The sequence below is a fragment of the Pipistrellus hanaki genome, assembly GCF_964339955.1.
Source record: "Pipistrellus hanaki genome assembly, chromosome: 1".
NCBI lineage: Eukaryota > Metazoa > Chordata > Mammalia > Chiroptera > Vespertilionidae > Pipistrellus > Pipistrellus hanaki.
The window spans coordinates 30,680,012-30,700,241 of NC_140503.1; the positions used below are offsets into that span (position 1 = coordinate 30,680,012).

A 20,230-nucleotide genomic window follows, 5' to 3' on the forward strand; every position below is an offset into this window, starting at 1 on the left:
TTTGCTACCCTAATAACTTACTATGTAATTTAAAAATTCACAGGCATTCCAGAATGAACAGAAATAATGTTATAATATTAATCCCTCCACTCCTTTCTAACATTAGTTTCATCATCACCAGTAAGAATTTATAAAGCATTTTCTTTACTTCTTTACACATGGCACTAGTTGGGCCCTAAGCGTGATCTTTTTTTTGAAACCCTGTGTTGACTGTTAAGTAAGTTCCAAATAGTCTCATTTTATAGATAAGAACCCAGGGCTCAATTTAATGCCAAGTTAATAAACCCATAAAGCATTTCCTTTGGATAAAACAACTAGTATTTTATTAAAGCTAGGATTTAAAACCAGGTCTGTCTGTTCCTAGGAAGCTTTTTCTTAACCATTGTACTATTACTGGCTTGTTCATCTCATTTCCATTAGGACGTATGCTGTGAGGTTGTTGCCACACAGGTGACAAAATGTTATCTTTCTCTTGCTGGGTTCCCCATATGACTAATCACAATTTGCAGAGTAGCTGGTTTGGGTTAGACAATGTTGACACAGAAGAGGCATAAACATATGGTTCTTCAATGGCTCTGAGTCCCTAACTCTAATCAACAAAGCCAGCAGGGCTCAGGCAAGCAGCTCACAACCTGAAGTGACACTACACAATATGGAATACAGGCAGCTAAGGAGAGAACCCAGAGTGAATATATAAATAGGGCAGACACAAAATTAAATATTGACACTGCCTACAGAGCAAAGGTTATGAACACAATGATACACAGCAGTTTCCTAATGGAGAGAATGGGACTAGGAAAATGGCCCCTTGCTTAGGATTAGTCACAGACAGCTTCTCAGAGGAGAATTTCGGGTGCTGTCAGAATGAAGAAGTGGCTAGTGGCTTTGCAGTAAAGAGTGATTATGTTGGAACCAATACAAAGGGCAAAGTGAGTGGGAGCAGAAGGTTCTAAGACAACCCACCACTACAAGAACACAAGGCTGTGATGATAATGAAGCAACATAAGAGTGTTTATTTGGGTCAACAAATAAGATCTCCCATGCTTATTGTGCCAGACTCTGTGCTAAACACAGAGGGAACAAAGATGAATAAGTCAATGAGTATTTTCCAGAGGAAGACAAGACACAAACACAGATGTAACTATCACATGTCAGCTGCTGTGCTGGAAGTGAGCACAGAGGGCTGAGGGAACATAGAGGAGGTGCTCCTGAAGGTGGAAGAAGAATCAGAAATAAGGCTGAGACTGTTTAGCTGTTAAATCGGGTCGTTGGGAGTACAAGATCTGCACTCAAAAAAATTCAGCTCTACCACCCACTGCGCTGCAAAGGAGGCAGACCACCTAACTTTTCTGGGCCTCAATTTCTTCATCTATAAAATGAAAATAAGAACAGTATCTACTGCCCTGGCTGGGTGACTCAGTTGGTTGGAGCATCATCCCATAACCAAAAAGTTGCAGGTTTGATTCCTGGTCAAGAGCACATACCTGGGTTGCAGGTCCTATCCCCAGTCGGGGTACATGCAGGAGGCAATCAATCATTGTTTCTCTCTCACATTAATGTTCCTCTCTCTCTCTCTCCCTTCTCCCTCTCAAATAAATAAAAACATATCCTCGGATGAGGATTTTTTTTAAAAATATATTTTATTGATTTTTTTACAGAGAGGAAGGGAGAGAGAAAGAGAGTTAGAAACATCAATGAGAGAGAGTCATCAATCAGCTGCCTCTTGCACACCCCCTACTGTGGATATGCCCGCAACCAAGGTACATGCCCTTGACCGGAATCGAACCCGGGACCTTTCAGTCCCCAAGCCGACACTCTATCCATTGATCCAAACCGGTTTCGGCTAAAAAAAAGAAGAACAGTGTCTATCTCATGTAGATGTCCTAAAGATTAAAACTTAAGAGAGCCGAAACTTAAGTTTAAACTTAAGAGAGCCGAAACTTAAGTTTAAACTTAAGTTTAAAACTTAAGAGAGCCGAAACTTGTGGTTGCGGGCACATCCCCAGTGGGAGGTGTGCAGGAGGCAGCTGATCAATGTTTCTCTCTCATCGATGTTTCTAACTCTCTATCCCTCTCTCTTATTTTAAATATATTTTTTAAATAATAATAAAACTTAAAAGAGAGTCTAGCAAATGCAGTGAACAATAAAAGTTACCTACTTGCATTGCTGAATAGAATAATGTACATTTATTCAACAAATGAATGAATTCAATAATTTGGGAAGTGAAAGGGATCAAAGGGAAGTGTGTTTTGAATGTTAAGTGGCCACAATGCCTATGAACACCAAAGTAAAGGTTTCTAATAGGCAGCTGTATATGCAGGTCTAGAGACATGAATAGAGCTAGAGATATAAATTTGAGAATCATCAGGACACTAAAGTCATGGGAATGAATGAGATCATTTAAAATGAAAGAGAGGACGAACAGGAAGGTTAGGACCACATTCTGAACAGATCAAACATTTAATAATCAGGAAACGATGAGGAACCAGCAAAGGAAAGCAAGGGGGTAGGAAGAAAATCAGGCGTATGGTAACCAGATGAATAAAAGGCACAGGGACCAGCATCAGCAAAGGCAGAGGGTGTGTATGTGTAAGGTGGGAGTGGGAGGAAAACTACTACAATGTCAGTACTACCTGAGCATAAACTGAGAGGCAGGAGAGAGGTGAAGACTGAGATAAAAGTAAAGCCAAAGGATGAGAAACTTTGTATGTCAGGTCAAGGACTTTGGATGATTAAGAAGCTCAAAGAGGTTTTAACCAGGACAGAGGTCTGATGGGATATGCATACTAGACAGCTTGTTCAGTAGCTATGAGGATGATGTCTATGCGAAGCAGAATAATGTCCCCCCACACACACAAAAAAAAATGTCTATGTCTTAATCTCTGGTACTTGTGAATATTTTAGGTTACATGGCAAAGGGGCATCAAGATTGCAAGTGGAATTTAAGCTACTAATCAGATGACCTTAAAATAGGAGGGTTATCCTAGATTATCTAGAGACAGACCCAATGTAATCACAAGGGCCCTTAAAAATGGGAGAGGGGATCAGAAGAGAGAATCAAAGAAATGGCAGCAGGAGAACATGACCTGCTGTTGTTGGCTTTGAAGATGAAGGAAACTGGCCACAAGCCAAGGGATAAGAGCAGCCTCGAGTCTAGAACCTGGAAAAGGCAAGAAAATTCATCCCAAATAAACTTTCAGAAAGAAATGTAGTCTTGCTGATACCATGTGAGATGCATTTTTTGGACTTCTGAACCACAGAACTAAATGGTGATAAATTTATGTGCTTTTAAGCTACTAAATTTGTGGTCACTTGTCACAGTAACAATAAGAGATCAACCAAAGGACTTGTATGCATGCATATAAGCATAACCAATAGACACAGACACTAGAGGGGTGAGAGCATGTGCTGGGGTGGGGGTGGTTGAGGGGAGAAAAAAGAAGTAAAAGTAAAATTATGTGGAAAAGAAGAAAAAAATCTAAGAATAAAATTTGATATTTGAAAGAGAAAAAAGAAACTAATACAATGTCCTTAAAAGCTAAAAATATTGGAATCAGAAAAACCTAAGAGACCTTCACATTAGTGCGGAGGAGAGATGATAAAGGTCTATCTTTGGAAAATGAAATTGGGTAGGAATGAGACTGGTGCTTCTCTGAGCATCTATTGTTTACTATTCTTGTGATTCTCAACACATCAGATAGACAGGTAGGTCTCTTCATAGAACATGTGTTTCTACAAAGTTGAGATATATTCCCATTGAAGAAGAACCTACCTACTAAGTTGAATTGGAAACTACTGCCAAAGGAAGTTTAAAATACCTGTTATCATGCTTTTAAGACTGTATCCAGGATCTGCCTCTTCTTCTAGGAATCCTCCCCCATACGTTGAACTTAGTTTTGTATTATTTCCAAAAGTTAGGAAAAATGTTTTTATAACTGTGTCTTCTCTCCTCTACATTTCTCTGACAACTAAAACTGCCTTGCCTACATGTTTGCAGTACTGGTGGTTTTCTCTCTCAGAAGCTACCTTCAGCTTCCCTTATTTTATTCAAGTAACTCATACTCATTGTAGAAATTTTAGAACACAAGCAAGCAAAAGAAAAATAAAAGGTATGTAATTCTAATCCCACCCCCTGGAGATAATCATGTCTTGCATTTTCAGAGGATCTTTGATAATGTTTTATTAATACTTATACATATTTATTTATTTTGTTTTAAAAGAAAGGAAACATATTCTACTGAAATGTCATGTTATTCTTGCCAGGCAATATATTATGAATCATTCCATGAATATAAGTGAACTTTTAAAATATAATGCTTAAAAGAGCATTAGATATTTCTTCAAAAGCACATATCATAATTTATTTACTCCATCTCTGTATCACTGGATGTTGATTTCATTTTCCTTTACCCTCCATCTTCTGTGCCCTCTCCCTCTTTACCCTCTGTTCATCTAGGTGTTCTCAGACATCACCACTGGGTGACTTTGTCAGCCTTGCTGAGGCCTACGGCTCCTACTACCAGCACTGCCCTGGGTGGCCGCCAGGTCTTCTCGACCCAATTGATTACTCAGATCTCCTAGACCTCTTACCAGCATGGCACTGGGTAGCATGGAAACAAAGTGACCTTTAAACAGATCAGCAAACTTGACCTTTCTCAATATTGTTAGTAGTGACCAGCAATATATACCAGTTCTGAAAAGTCCTCAATTCCAAAGCTTTGGTTATTAAGACTGAAAAGTTCCCTGCTTTATTATTGCTTATAGCTTACAGGTCTGTGCTAAAAGCCTTGCTATATCAGAGTCCTTACTTTTATTTGCAAGCAACAAAAAATGCCAATGCAAGCAAACAAACAAGGTTGTTACAGCTAACTTAAATCAGGTAGGATCAAATCCAGATGCTCAGACAATTCTGGGAAACTGGTGATCTCTTGGCTCTGCTATCTGTTGTGCTGGCTTTACTTTCAGCTTGGGAGGGTTTCCCCTCAAGATAGCAAGCACTTCCAGGTTTCTATCATTACAGCTCCAAGTCCAGTAGAAGATGCTTCCTTCCTCGATACCTCTAAAAATATACATCTTGGAACTGGCTCTACTCAGACCACTAAGGTCATGTACTTGTCCCTGTGTTAGCTAGAGACATGGATAGGCTCACTTATTTCATTAGAGCTGGGTAACAGGCCTCCCATACCATATACGAAGTATGGCCAAAGACATTAGATATCAGGAAGAAGGAAATGGATGCTGTGTAAGCAATAAAATAGATATCCATGCAAGGGCAGAACTCTCGAGGACAGTGACGTCAACTTTTGGAGTTACAAACCCTAAAAGACGATTTAATTAAGCTCTTAATGGAGGAAAATGAGCAAAAGCACACACATTTTGCTTATGACACCCTTGTAGATTGAAATGTTCGTTCCTTCAATAGGTAGAAAATACAAGCAGCCTTACAAAGAGTTATGTTTCTCACTCATTTTTCATAAAAATTAATGGATATTTCCTGAACAATAATTGAAATAAATCCAAATTTTGCACCCTCCCAAAAAAAATATGCTCAAAGGTAAATTTCAAAAAGAGGACTGAATTAGAATTTAAAATTTTGAAATAGAATGCAAGTCATTTTTAATATTTAAGCAACTTTTCATTTTGATAGCAACTAGTCCTGAAAAAAATTACTCATACACACAGAGAAGCCAAGAATCAAAGCACCCATCTTTCACCTTGACAGACAGGCAGGCTTATATCAAGGAACGCAAGAATGCGCCAAGATTTGGGTTGAATATATGAACCGTTTTCTTTGTCCTCAAACCCATGAGATAATCTTTGGCAAAGACTGTATCATTGATGCACTGATGCCAGCAGGAAGAGAATTCATAATCCATGCTTTAATACAAAGGTCTTCCAAGTAGAAAGCAACCTTCAAACAAGTTCTGCAGTGTTTCCAGAGGTCTACAGAGTTCTACCCACAGAAAGATCAACTACCAGATACTGTCACCCTACACTCCAGTGCACAGGAACAATTTTTCCAGCAGTGGGATTCATATGAATATCTACTTCCTTTATAGAGGCAACCTGATGAAAAACAATCACCCAACATGGTGACTTGGGAAATAAAACATATACCTAATTAATGCGTATACACACACATACTCAAAAAGAAAGCCAATAGCCGAAGCCAGTTTGGCTCAGTGGTGGAACGTCGGCCTGCGGACTGAAGGGTTCAGGGTTCGATTCCGGTCAAGGGCATGTATCTTGGTTGCGGGCGCATACCCGTGGGGGATGTGCAAGAGGCAGCTGGTCGATGTTTCTCTCTCATCGACATTTCTAGCTCTCTGTCTCTCTCCCTTTCTCTCTGTAAAGAATCAATAAAATATATATTTTTTTAAAAGCCAATAAAGAATTTACTCCTCCCTGCCATGTATCCAACTGGGTTTTTATTTCTCTCAAAATAAGTTTGTTTATTTGTTCAATTGGGTGCCTCAAAAATTTGATGTCTAAAACCTCAAAGACTTTTATAGTAGAGAGTTTCATATTGTGGTTCTATTTTATGGTATATATCTTTAATAGATACACATATATGTATTTGTATATACCAGTATATTAAATAGATAGATACTTTTTATCATCTTAAAATATAAGTTCCATGAGAACAGGGTCTTTATTCTCTTTGCTGCTATATTTCTCTTTGCCATAAATCTAAAGCCATTGTTCATCCATCAGTTTTTTCATGAAAAAGACTGATGACATTTTGTTCAACATAAGTCTGTCTTTCGTGTCCTATTTATAAAATTCAGAATATGACAGGAAAAGAGTGGTATTATTTTATGTCTCCCCAAAACCACAAACCTGAAAAAATTAGCAGACTCAGAGAATGACAAGGTTTTCTTCTAGACTAAGTGAGCAGGAGCATAGTAAATAGAGTTGGAAGAAATTGGGCTGAACAAAGTCACATGTGACCCTCTAGGCCATGATGAGTCTGTGGATCTGATTCTACTAGTAGATATAATGGAAGCCATTGGAAGGTTCTGAGCCAGAATATAACAGGCCTGATTTACAGCTTAAGATGCTCACTTTGCTGCTATGCAGAGGATAGGCTAGAAGGGCAGGTGATCACGTAGGACCCTTCCTCAGTAGTTCAAGTAGGTCATGGTGGCTTGTACCTAGATGACAGCGATGAAGGTAAATATATTTTTGAAGGTAGAGTGAAGCCAACAGGTATGACTGAAAGATTGGATATGTGCTGTGAAGAAAATGAAAGAGTCAAGGATAACTCCAAGGACTTGGACTCAGCAGACATATAGTGCCTCCTTACACAATTGGAAAATGCTTTCAGAGGAATACGTGATGAGGAAGAATCAAGAATTTGTCTTGGACATGTTCAATCACAGATGCCTACTGGATACCCAAGTGAACATGTTACCTGAATCAATGAGTCTGGATTTCAAGTCAAGCCTGGAGATAAAAATGGAGAGTCCTAAGAGTGTGCTAAAATAGTATGCATGTGACTGAATAAGATTCCTTTAAACAGACCTCAAGATTCAGCAACAACATAACATGTGAAACTTTTGCTTCACCGAAGTGGCAAAAATAGAGATATTTTATCTGTGCTCCATCTGGGTTCAGAGGACAAGCTTTTCCTTCCCCTTGGAATTCAGCCTGGCAAAAAGCTTTGCTTGGATCTCAGCCTCAGAAATCATAAGGCTTCTCCAATCCTGAAGTGACATAACAATATATATTACAAAGAGATTAATGCTGTCCCAAACTGAACAAGTTATAACTCCCCATACCATTTCAAAGATATTAATAGCTTTTTAAAGTTTCTAATAAGAGCCCTGGAAAATTTGGCTTAGTGGATAGAATGTTAGCCTGCAGAATGAAGATCTCAGATTTGATTCTGGTCAAGGACACATGCCCACGTTGTGAGCTCAATCCCCAGTAAGGGATGCGCAGGAAGCAGCCAGTCAATGATTCTCTCTCATCATTGATATTTCTTTCTCTCTCCCTCTCTCCCTTTCTCTCTGAAATCAATAAAAATATATTTTTTTAAAAAATAAAGTTTCAAAGAAAGATGCCTCAAATAAGAAAAACAAGACAGACCATCCTGAAAGAGCTCAGTAATGTCATCCATCTGCATGCTAAAGTGTTTTGACTTAACTGAGTTCTACAAAGCCTGCTTCTAAATATTAGATTGGCCAGTAATTCTGGAGCTTCTCCAACTATGTGTGACTTCTTGTCTTCAGCAATAAAAAATGTAAACAAGACTTCTTGTTGGGCAAAACCAAGTTTGGTCACTTCCCATGAAGAAGACCTGTTTTGCCTGGTGTGTTTTCAACATGCAGAGATATAAGGTCCTCCCTTCAGCTTTATTGCCTCCAAGCTTTTTCAGCCAGAAAAAAAAAAAGAAAAAAGATTTCATTTTCATTTCTGTTATTTTCTGTTAAGGCTAAACCAGTGTAAAAAAGTCTAATGTCCATAATCATAACCATAGGGTGTATTTTCTTTTATTTCTACCAACAGAAAATTATTTAATTTCAAAACATAAAAATGGCAATAAGTATATGGATATCACCTAGCAGTATAAATCAGCATTTCATGCCATCCGACTCTTAATGTATTACATGACATTCATTTTTCTTTAAGAACAATCTTAATAGGGTAAAACAAAAGTAGTTTTTTTGGGCAGTCCACCAATTTCCTTAAGGCCATAGACTGTCTTATAAAAAATATAAAGGAAGTCCTCATGCTTCCATGGTGGCAAATTGTATTCCCAGAATCCATCATTCATTCATTCATTCATTCATCCTTTCAACAAGTAGTTGGTGGTCATGTACTATGCGCTGAGCACTATGACTCTGGGCAAAGCAGCAAACCAGACAAAAACCCTACTTTCATGAACCTACAGTCTAGTGGTAGAAACAGACAAACTAGTAAACAAATATACTGTGTGGACAGATTTTTAATATATTTTCTTGATTTTACACAGACAGGAATTGAGAGGACAGAGAGTTAGAAACATCAATGAGAGAGAATTATCGATCAGCTGCCTCTTGCACACCCCCCACTGGGGATGTGCCCGCAACCAAGGTACATGCCCTTGACCGGAATTGAACCTAGGACCTTTCAGTCCGCAGGCCAACGCTCTATCCACTCAGCCAAACCGGTCCTGGCATGTGTGGACAGATTATTATGATCTCTGAATGCATAATAATCTGGCCACTCAGTATATATATATATATATATATATATATATATATATATATATATATATATATATATGGACTGGTGCATGAATTCATACATGGGTGGGGTCCAGCCAGTCTGGCCAAGGGGAGGGGACATGGTCTGTTGGCCGGCCTGCCTGCTGGTCGAACTCCTAGTCGAAGGGACAATTTGCATATTAGCCTTTTATACACTGAGTGGCCAGATTATTAAGTGTTCAGAGACCAAAATAATCTGGCCACTCAGTGTAAATATACGATATATTTTCAGAGAGTGACAAGTACTAAAAAGACAAATATAGTGAGGTAAGGAAATAAAGATAGATTTGAGCTGTCTGCAGGGTGAGGAGAGGGTGTGGGGGAGGATTTTAAAAGGATGTCACATTTAAGCCAAGATCTGGAAGACCAAGACTCCAGATTCTCCAGAAGAATTCATCACCCCCTTCTTCATGTTTCTATTGCACTTTCAATCTCCATTCATTCATTTTGACAGATATTTCTTGAGTGGCCTACTGCATCCCAGGCACTGTTCCCAGAACTTCATTGTAGCTCCAGTTCATCCTGTTTCTATCTGTTCCTACCAAGAGATTGCAGTGATGGGGACTCGGTCTTTGTAGCTCCTTTAGTGTTTTGTATTTTGGGAAATAAAGTGTCTGATAGAGAGGTGAATAGATGGATAACTGGGCAGACAGTCCAAACCTCAAGCACTTCCAAGAGTCAATTGTGTTATTTTCCTTGCTGCTCCCCTAGTCAATATTCATCTTCTCTCAGAAGAAAACCAAGGTTACACAGACTCCTCCTACAGAACTCGGCAAAATAAATCAGGTTGGGCCTCTTGGGAAATAAAGGATTCGAGTAAAAGGAAATCTTTGATTTAAAATTTAGTTTATTATTCAACACTCTTTGCTAGACAGCCAATATAAAGGCCATAAACCTTGTCTTAGCTCAATAATTCAAAGAGCTCCCCAAACACAGAGTAAAACACTGACTTACTTGAAACTGTACCCAACAAGTGGCTCCTTGGTCACAAGGGCACACAATGTCACGCTTGTGTGTGGCACTGCCAGCACAACATTTCTCAGATGTCAAAAGCAAAAAATGAAAATGAATTTGGTAATCCTATCCAATCCTTAATTTTAAAGAAGCCCACATATTTCTCTCTTTTTCATGTTTCATTCTATGTTTCTGAGTGTTTAAAAAAAAAAAAAAAAAAAACCTTTGCAAATTAGAAGTTTTAATAAATCATCAGTCTCTCAGGAGGGGACATGTACCAAGAAAAGTTCAAAATATTAGCTGGTTGATCAAATTCGTTATAAAATGGCATCAAAGCTTGAGAACATCCCTCGCATCATCAAACTGAAAATATACATGACATTAATGAATTTGCAGTTGAATCTCCGCCAGCATTTCTTGTAAGGTCCGTACCAAATGCCTTTCTAGCAATTTTCTGCCACTCTAATCACTTGGTAAATTGCGATAATAGCACACTTGTTTCCCCCTAACTGCACTTTTTGGCTAAGGCAGATAATATTCTTCATATAAACCCCTGTTTCTGTTGTTTTAAAGATCAAACATCCTTTCACCTGAAAAGCACAGAGGAGCTGGTTTCCCTGGCAACAACGTAATTTGCTTCCAGTTCAATGGAACATCGAGTTCTTTTTCATGGGTTCACTGCACTGAGAGGCCAATCATCGCTCCCAGAGCCCCACTTCCTTTGCAAAGCACTATTAAAAACACAGTCTGTTGCTAAGGTGTTTTTGTTATGGTTAAATGAATCTCTTAAATATTGATTTTAATGCTTTCCTTTTTTTTTTTTTTTTTAAGCAGCTCTGCTTTCAGCTTTCTCTTAAACACATAGGACACAGCTTCTCTGAGTTTCTTATTCATCTGCTGTGGCTCTCTCATTTCAATTATGCAAATCCACTGGCATCTTCTTTTGTAGATTTTGTTTCTTTTTCAACTAAAAACAACAATCACTTGTCTAAATGGGGATGGGCTTGGAAGAGAACTGTTTTTCCAAGCCTGGTTTAAATAATCCAGAACTGTAACAAAGTGAATGCCTCTGAATTGGCCAACCCTTGCCGTCTAAATGAAAATACTGAAAGGTACATTAATTGGGGCTGAATTTGTATTGAAGGTAATTACCTTGGACCATTCTGGCACTTGCCTCCTCGTTCTGAGAGATCTTCAAAGCTAGTTAGGTGCTAGTCTGTGGCTGGTCCTACAAAATGCAACCTCTGCTCCCATTACAGGGGTATCTAGTTGTCCAGCTGGAATTCCCATGAAATACTTGTCCTTAAATGAAATCTGTCTGAGGTAATACCTTACCAGTTTTACTCAGGAAAGTTCAGGTGAGTCAATTAAAAGTGCTGCGTATATAGTTAGTAAATAGGCAAAAAATAATAATAGTAACAATTTTTAAACTCTCCTATAACAAAATCCCAGTGAAATGGCATGGTTTTGCCAAAGGACAAACAGCAGCTCAGGGTAACATATAAAAATGAAATACAGAAAACAAACCCAAGGAAACAGCTTCTGAAAATGGCGGAAAACAGCTTCTGGAAAAGGGGGCTTATTACCTCATTTCACCAAAGCTGGCTTAACATTTCAGAACACACTTAAAGACACTGGACGTTTCAGAGAAAGTATTAAGAAAGATGACGTATTTGAAAAAATTACATAGAGTGCATGCATTTATATGAATATGCATGATAACAAGTAGGAGTAGAAATAGCTATTATAATAGAAGTAATTGTCAAATTTGGGGCAAGAATTTTCTATTTTTTAAGACTGAACTTTAAGTGACTGTAAACAGAAGTTGAAGTCTCTCTAACAGTCACTGTGTCAAAAAGCAACAAAGCCCATGTGATACACAGTTCAGCGTGGAGTGTGGAAATGGATTAAGGCGCATCAGGGACTGATGCAGAGGGAGCTTAGAAGAAATAAAAATACAGGTATGGACAAGACCACGGACATGGCTAAATGCTGCATTAGCCATTCTTTTTCTTTTTTTTAAGTATGTGTTTATTGATTTTGGAGAGAGGAAGAAAGAGGGAGAGAGAGGTAGAAACATCAATAAAAGAGAACATCAATTGGCTGTCTCCTACATGCTTTCTACTGTGGATCACCCTGCAATACAGGCATGAGCCCTGATGAGGAATTGAACCAGCATCCTCTTGTTGCATGGGTTAATGCTGAACCACTTAGCCACACCAGCCAAGCTGCATTAGCCATTCTTATGAAAAGCTCTGCCAAGATGCAGTAAAGAAAATATAATCGTTAACTCTAGGCATTCCAAGTTATCTTATATAGAGTTTGCTTTCAGTTTTTCAGTAGAGTAGTATAGTGGATTTGAATGGTGGCTTCCCAAAAAGATATGTCCATATCTATCCCCCAGTTCCTATGAATATGGCCTTACTTGAAATAAAAAAGTCTTTGCAGATGTAATGAAGTAAAGGATCCCAAAATAAAATAATCATGAATTCTCCAAGTGAGCTCTAAATCTAATGACAAATGTCCTTCTAAGAGATGCAGAGGAGAGACACACAGGAGAAGGCAGGAATGCTATATAAAAACAGAGATTGAGTTATGCAATCACAGTGAAGGGACATCTGGAGCCATGAAATGGTATAAGAGGCAAGGAAATAGTCTCTCCTGAGCCTTCAGTGGCAATCAACACCACAGTTTTGTACTCTGGCCTCCATAAATGTGAGAGAATAAATTCCTGTTGTTCTAAGCCACCATTATCGTGGTCACATGAAATAAACAAGTAGTATTATACATAGCATGCATACCATGCAGTAGTACCTCTTGTGGAGTTTTAAAGTTAGCACATGATGTAAAATTTGCATACAGTCTAGTTCTGGATGGTTGCTCAATGGTTAGAGCATCAGCCTGCTGACTGAAGGATCACAGGTTCAATTCCCAGTCAAGGTCATGTACCTCAGGTGCAGGCTCAATCCCCAGCCCCCGTGGGAGCAGGTGCAGGAGACAACTAATTGATGTATCTCTCTCTCATTGATTGTTGTTTTTTCTCTCTCTTTCTCCCTCCTACCTCCCCTCCACTCTCTCTTAAAAAAAAAAATCAATTAAAAAAATACCTTCTGGTAAGAATTTTTAAAATTTGCATATAGTTTAAAAACAGTTGCCAACCTTTTGGACTTCACAGACAACCCACCGGATGACAACTGCTGGTCTAAATTACCTTGAAAATTCTTTGAATTACTCTGAAAGTATTTTGAAAAATATATAGCTTGGCACACTTTGACTTCAACTTCACTTGAATGGTTGCTGCTTCGTGGTTGAGCACCAGATGAAGAAACTGGCTTGAGTTTCAGGAACACTTATCTAAATCAATGTTGTTTAATCATATGGGACTTTAAATTACCTGAAGTGCTTTTTGAAAAACACAGGCCTCTCCTCAGAAGATTCTGACTCTATAGGTCTGCGCCAGATTGAGAATCTGCATGTCTAACAAGTGGCAGGTCATTATGACCTGACGCGTCTGTAAATCACTAAGTTAGTCCATAGCATATGCTAGGTTCTCCTCATCTCAGTTTGCTGTCTTTATAAAGTATAAATTAAAGGAGCACCTTGTGATTTCACTAAGCAGCTAAACCTGGTACACCCATATCAACTCTGCATTCAGCACCCTGGGGGAGAAATTGGGAAGAAAGAAAAGATAGGTAGACAATAACAGCAGCATAGGCAAACACCTGTACTTGCTGCCTCCCACAACCCCATCAAAATGACAACTAAAAAATAGAACAATAATCATCCAGAACCACCAGAAATCTGGCTGAATGAAAGTCCTACAAATAAAGAAGTAAAGAAGAAAGCACAGTGAGATTAGCAGAAAGGGCGGAATGGGCTGGTCCAGTACCCACGTATGTCACTTTTTTAATCATGGGGGAAATCATCTCTGCTAAGGCTGCCCAGAGGAGTAAGGGACCCTAACCCCACACCAAACCCCCAGCCCAGGGTCCCAGAGCTGGGAAAAGAAGTCTTAATGGGCAGTAGGAACTATGGGTAATTAAAACAGTGCAGATTGGGGCTTAGTGACTCAGAGGCTGCTGGCGATCCAGCTGTTCCTCTTAAAAGGCCAGCACCACAAACTGAACTTACAAGGTCCTGCTCCCTCTGAGGTCCAGCACCAGTGCAAGGCTTTGAGGGACACAAACACATATGAGGAGGAACTGGTTTGTCTGGCATCAGGGCAGGAACTCGGGGTGGCTTTCTCTCAGATGAAGGTTGCTTACAGGGGTCATTATTCCTTTTCTGGGACCTTCCCTTTTGCTCCTTTCTAGTATTCCCTGAGATCCCACCCCATCCAACTTGCAGATCCACACAACCTGTGTGCAGTGGCTTTTGCATATTAATGGCCTGTCTTGGTTCAGGCTAAAACCTGTCAAATAAGCTGCATCTGGGTCAGCCCCAAACCTATCAATAAAAGGCCCAAGACCTGACACGAGCACCAGCACCAGATTTGAAGTATAAGGAAGCAAAAAACACTCAACTAGAAGAGCAAAAATAAAAAAGAATCCGAAAATATGAAGATAGTGTAAGGAGCCTCTGGGACTAACATCTGCATTATGGGGGTGCCAGAAGAAGAGAGAGAGCAATATATTGAAAACCTATTTGAAGAAATAATGACAGAAAACTTCCCCCACCTGGTGAAAGAAATATACTTACAAGACCCAGAAGCACAGAGAACCCCAAACAAGAGGAACCCAAAGAGGACCACATCAAGAAAAATCATAATTAAAGTGCAAAGGGCAAAAGACAAAGGAGAAACTTAAAAGCAGCAAGAGAAAAGCAGTTAGTTACCTACAAGGGAATGCCCATATGACTGTCAGCTGATTTCTCAACAGAAATTATGCAAGCCAGAGGGAGTGGCAAGTAATATGCAAAGTGATGAATACCAAGGACCTACAATCAAGATTACTCTACCCATCAAAGCTATTATTTAGAATTGAAGGTCACACAAACAAGAAAAAGTTAAAGGAGTTATCACCACCAAACTAGTATTATATGAAATATTGAAGAATATTTTTTAAGAAGAGGAAGAAGAAGAAAAAGAAAAAGATAAAAAATATGACAACAAAATGGCAACAAATACATATCTATCAACAATTGAATCTAAAAAATCAAAATAAAAGAATAAGAAATATAATGAACAGGATAAACTGGTGAATAAAATAGAATCAGAGCCATGGTAATGGAACAGACTGAGGATTCTCAGGGTGAAAGGGGGTGGGAGAACAGGAAGAGATTAAACAAAGATCTTATATGCATATATGCATTATCCATCAACCCAGACAATAAGGTGGTGAAGGCCTAGGTGGGGAGGGGCCCAGGTGGAGGAGGGCTATGGGGAGAAAAAAAGAGGGACATCTGTAATAATCCTATCTAATAAAAAAGTAATATTCAAATTGACCATCACTCCAACACACAAGATGGCTGCCCCCATGTGGTCAAAGATCCTGCCCCCGGATGGTCACCACAAGATGGTCAGCAAGGGAGGGCAGATAGGGGGGACTAGGCCTGCAAGGAAGGGCAGTTGGGGGCAATCAAGCATGCAGGGGAGGGCAGTTAGGGGTAACAAGGCCAGCAGAGGAGGGAAGTTGGAGGCAAACAGGCTGGCAGGGGAGCAGTTAGACATCAATTAGGCTGGCATGGGAGTGGTTAGGGCGTGATCAGGCTGGCAGGCAGAAGCGGTTAGGGGCAATCAGGAAGGCAGGCAGGCGAGCAGTTGGGAGCCAGCAGTCCTGGGTTGTGAGATGGATGCCCAACTGCCCGTTTAGGCCCTATTCCGGTGGGACACCCCCTTACCCCCATGCACGAATTTCATGCACCGGGCCTCTAATCTCAACAATAAAGAATTTTTAAAAAATAAGAAGGAAGCCTAAACCAGTTTGGCTCAATGGATAGAGCATCGGCTTGGAGACTGAAGCGTCCCGGGTTCGATTCCAATCAAGGGCATGTACCTTGGTTGCGGGCATGTACCTTGGTTGCGGGCATATCCCCAGTAGGGGGTGTGCAAGAGGCAGCTGATCGATGACTCTCTCTCATCGATGTTTCTAACCCTCTATCTCTCTCCCTTCCTCTCCGTACAAAATCAATAAAATATATTAAAAAAAAAAAAAAAAAAGAAGAAGAAGAAGAAGAAGAAAGAAAAGACAGGTAAACAGCAGCCTTTAAAGACCAATGGCTGGTCTCATCCTACAGGGGTGTCCCATGGCCTTATTCAAGTGAAGATTATGAAGCAATGTGGCCCATGTTTTCTTTGTTGTTGTTTTTTCATATCCTTGCTCAAATATATGTTTTTATTGATTTTAAAAATATATTTTATTGATATTTTACAGAGAGGAAGGGAGAGGAATAGAGAGCTAGAAACATCGATGAGAGAGAAACATCAACCAGCTGCCTCTTGCACACCCCCTACCGGGGCTGTGCCCGCAACCAAGGTACATGCCCTTGACCGGAATTGAACCCGGGACCTTTCAGTCCGCAGACCGACGCTCTACCACTGAGCCAAACCGGTATCGGCTGTTTTTATTGATTTTAGAGAAAGAGAAAAGGAAATAGAGAGAGAATTATTAACCGGGATCAAACCCGAAACCATAACCTAGGTATGTGCGCTGACTGACAATTGAACCCACAACTCTTTGGTGCAAAGGATGACATTCCAACCAACTGAGTCACTCAATCTTAAAGTCACAATGTATTTTTTTAAAGAGGTTACAAAATGAAAACTGTATGGTTATGAACACACTTCCACCTAAACACAAAAGGAGCCTTTAATGCTCTTTGACTTTGCAAATGGTCCTTAGATCCCCAAAATGGCCTGAATCATTTTGTAGGAACATGGTCATATGCTCACTTTATTAAAGAGGTCTTTTAAAGAGCGAAGAAGAAAAAAAAGTTATGGAGAAAGGATAGTATGGTAGCCAGCCAGCCTTCAAGAGGGCCTGCAATGACCTCCACTGACTTGTAACTTGTGCCTTTACTTAATCCCTCCCCATACTATATCAGGGTTACCTGTATGACCACTAAAACAGAAAGAGTAATGTCAGTCCTGCAGCTATGTCATAAAAGAGATTATACCCTTGCTCTCACTTTTGGATTGCACTCTTTGGGGGAACGGAACAGGCATGTCATGAGCAGCACTATGGAGACGTAAGGGCCTGTGGTTTCCAGCCAACAGCCATGTGAGTGCATCTGCTTAGCAGCAGATCCTCCAGCCCCAGTCAAACCTTCAGATGACTGCAGTCCCTGCTGACATTCGTGAGAGACTCTGAGCTAAAACCACATAGTTCAGTCTCTCCTGGGTTCTTGATATCAGAAACTATGAAATAAGAAATGTTGTTTTTGAACTGCCAGCTTGTAGGGTAATTTGTTATATGCCAAAAGATAACTAATGCAGATTTCATTTACAAATAAAGTATTTTCACTGGTAATTATCATTCATAAGAACATCATCTCTAGTTATTATATAGGTCTTGCTCAGCTGTTTTACTGAAAATTTTCAAAGCAGCTATCCCCCAGAACAAAGTGATCAGACATTTAAAAGCCATGAGCCAAGTGGCTATTGAGGGAACTGAACCACTCTGTCCATCTCCTCTCCACCTTATTGCAGTTCTGTTGGTTGTGAAGACAAAGAGGTTTTTGGGTCCATCTTTGCCTCAACCAGATCTTAAAAGCATAGATTCTATATACTGATATCCACCGCAGCTTCTAGCACAGGTGATAAGCATTTACTACACTAATTCACTTCTAAAATAATTTCTAAGTTTCAGAATGTGAGCTCCATAACACAAGAGTCTCATTCATCACAATGTCCTCAGAGCCTCTCAGAGCTCCTGGCACAAAATAGCATGTACAAATAATGGGTGGGTGGGTGGGTGGGTGGATGTGTGGGTGGATGTGTGGATGATGGATGGATGAACAGTACATCCTAAGCTATTTAGTGCAACTATTTATATAGAGGCCAGGTGCACAAAATTCATGCATGGGGGGTGTTCCTCAGCCCAGCCTACCCCCTCTCCATACTGGGACCTCTAGAGGGATGTCTGACTGCCCATTTAGGTCTGATCCCAGTTGAACATCCCTTTCACAATCCAGGACTGCTGGCTCCCAACCACTCACCTGTGTGCCTGATTGCTCCTAACTGTTTCTGCCTGCCAGCCTGATCACCCCTAACCACTCTCCTGCCAGCCTGATAGATGCCTAACTGCTCCCCTGCTGGCCCGATTGCCCCTTACTGCCCTCCCTTGCCAGCTAACTGCCCTCCCCTGCTGGCTTGGTCACCCCCAACTACCATCCCCCGTTGGCCCAGTTATCCCTAATGCCCTCCCTTACCAAACTGGTTGCCCCCAATTGCCCTACCCTGCTGGCCTGGTCCCCCCAACTGCCCTCCCCTGCAGGCCTGGCCCCCCAACTCCCCTCCCTTGCAGGTCTGGTCCCCCTAACTGCCCTCCCCTGCTGGCCTGATCACACACAACTTCCTTCCCCTGCTGACCATCTTGTGGAGGCCATCTTGTGTCCACATGGGGGTGGCCATCTCTGACCACATGGGGGCAACCTTCTTGTGTGTTGGGGTGATAGTCAATTTGCATATTACTTCTTTATTATATATGAAGATTTCAATTTTGACATGGGAGCCAGGAATAAGAGTAAACTAAGACACCTGTGCTCTATAGCTTAGGACAAGAGGAGATGGTTTACACATACTGTATTCACTCAGATTATGAAAATAAGAGAAAGAGGAACATTACTCTAAGAAATCTAAAGAGTGAAAGAAGAGCCTTAAACATTAACACAGTGAGAAATCCCTTTTAACCAATCGGCTACGGCAGTACACAGTTCTAGGGAAAAGAATAAGGTAAAGAAATGTATTTTGTGGCTCACTGCTAGATCCTTTCTCCTTCACCCCTGGCCACAACCCATTCCTCCTCTTCCCTGAAGAACATGGCTATCTCAAATTATCAATCAGTATATTTTTAATAAAGTGTTTTACAACTTTATTAGTTAGGATAGCACTAGATATAGAAATAGATAAACCCAAATTCTCAGTAGCTTATCACAGCAGAAATCCAATTGCAGCAGAAAGTAGAAGTGGAAGGGACTTGTTCCACATGATTATTCAGGGACCTGGACCCTGCTGCCACAACTCGTCCAGGTAGATCCTGGGTGTGGACAGCCTGCAGGTATAAGAAGAGGACAAGTGGATAATAGTGTAGAAGATAGTCCTAGGCTAGACCTGGAAGCAGCTTACATCACTTCCATCCATATTCTGCTGGCCAGAACTCAATCATGGGGCCTCAGATAGATACAAGAAGAGCTGGGAAATGTAGTTCCTGCCTAGAGAGTCATTTCCCAGCAATAACTCTACACTATAAAGTGAGAGCATGAATCTTTGGACATCCCTACTCACAAAATTCATTCACACAAAGGTGTTAATATTTGATAAGAGCTTAAAGCTCCCCAAAGAGATTTGTTAGCAGAATTCAAGACTATAACACGACTTGGGTAGAATTTTAGGCATCTGAGAACAGTATTGGGTTTCACTCATCTTTATGGGCCTCGGGCATAAATCAGTGCTGCTGCATCCTCTATATTAGGTTGTCAAAGGAACAAGGAAGAAATGTAAGGGAGAGGTTTTAGAGTGGGTAACAAGTGAACTCATGCTGCTCTACTTCGACCCCAACTAAAATAGAAGCAATTAGATGGCATCCCAAGTCTGAGGCCACCTAACAAAAATGTGTTCATGATTATTCTTTCATCTCCTGTAAGTGAATTTTAATATCTCTCTCTTTCAATAATTGCTATGTTTCTAACCTCCCAGTGGTCCCGCATATTCAAGTGCATTATGATTAGGAACTGCTAATTATAGTAATGAGAAATAGGAAAGACAAATGGAAAAATTCACAAATACATGTGACAAAAGTGGGTCACAGCTTCTGCCAATCAACCTTTAGAGACCCTAGAGATCGATTGGCAGAAGCCAATTGGTGAG

The 20,230-nt window shown here is 40.3% G+C and overlaps 1 protein-coding gene across 1 annotated transcript in view; it reads right to left on the reverse strand.

Moving 5' to 3' along the window:
• SYT16 (synaptotagmin 16) overlaps positions 1 to 20,230 on the reverse strand; it is a 211,386-nt gene that overhangs the window by 143,862 nt on the left and 47,294 nt on the right. The window lies entirely within an intron of this gene.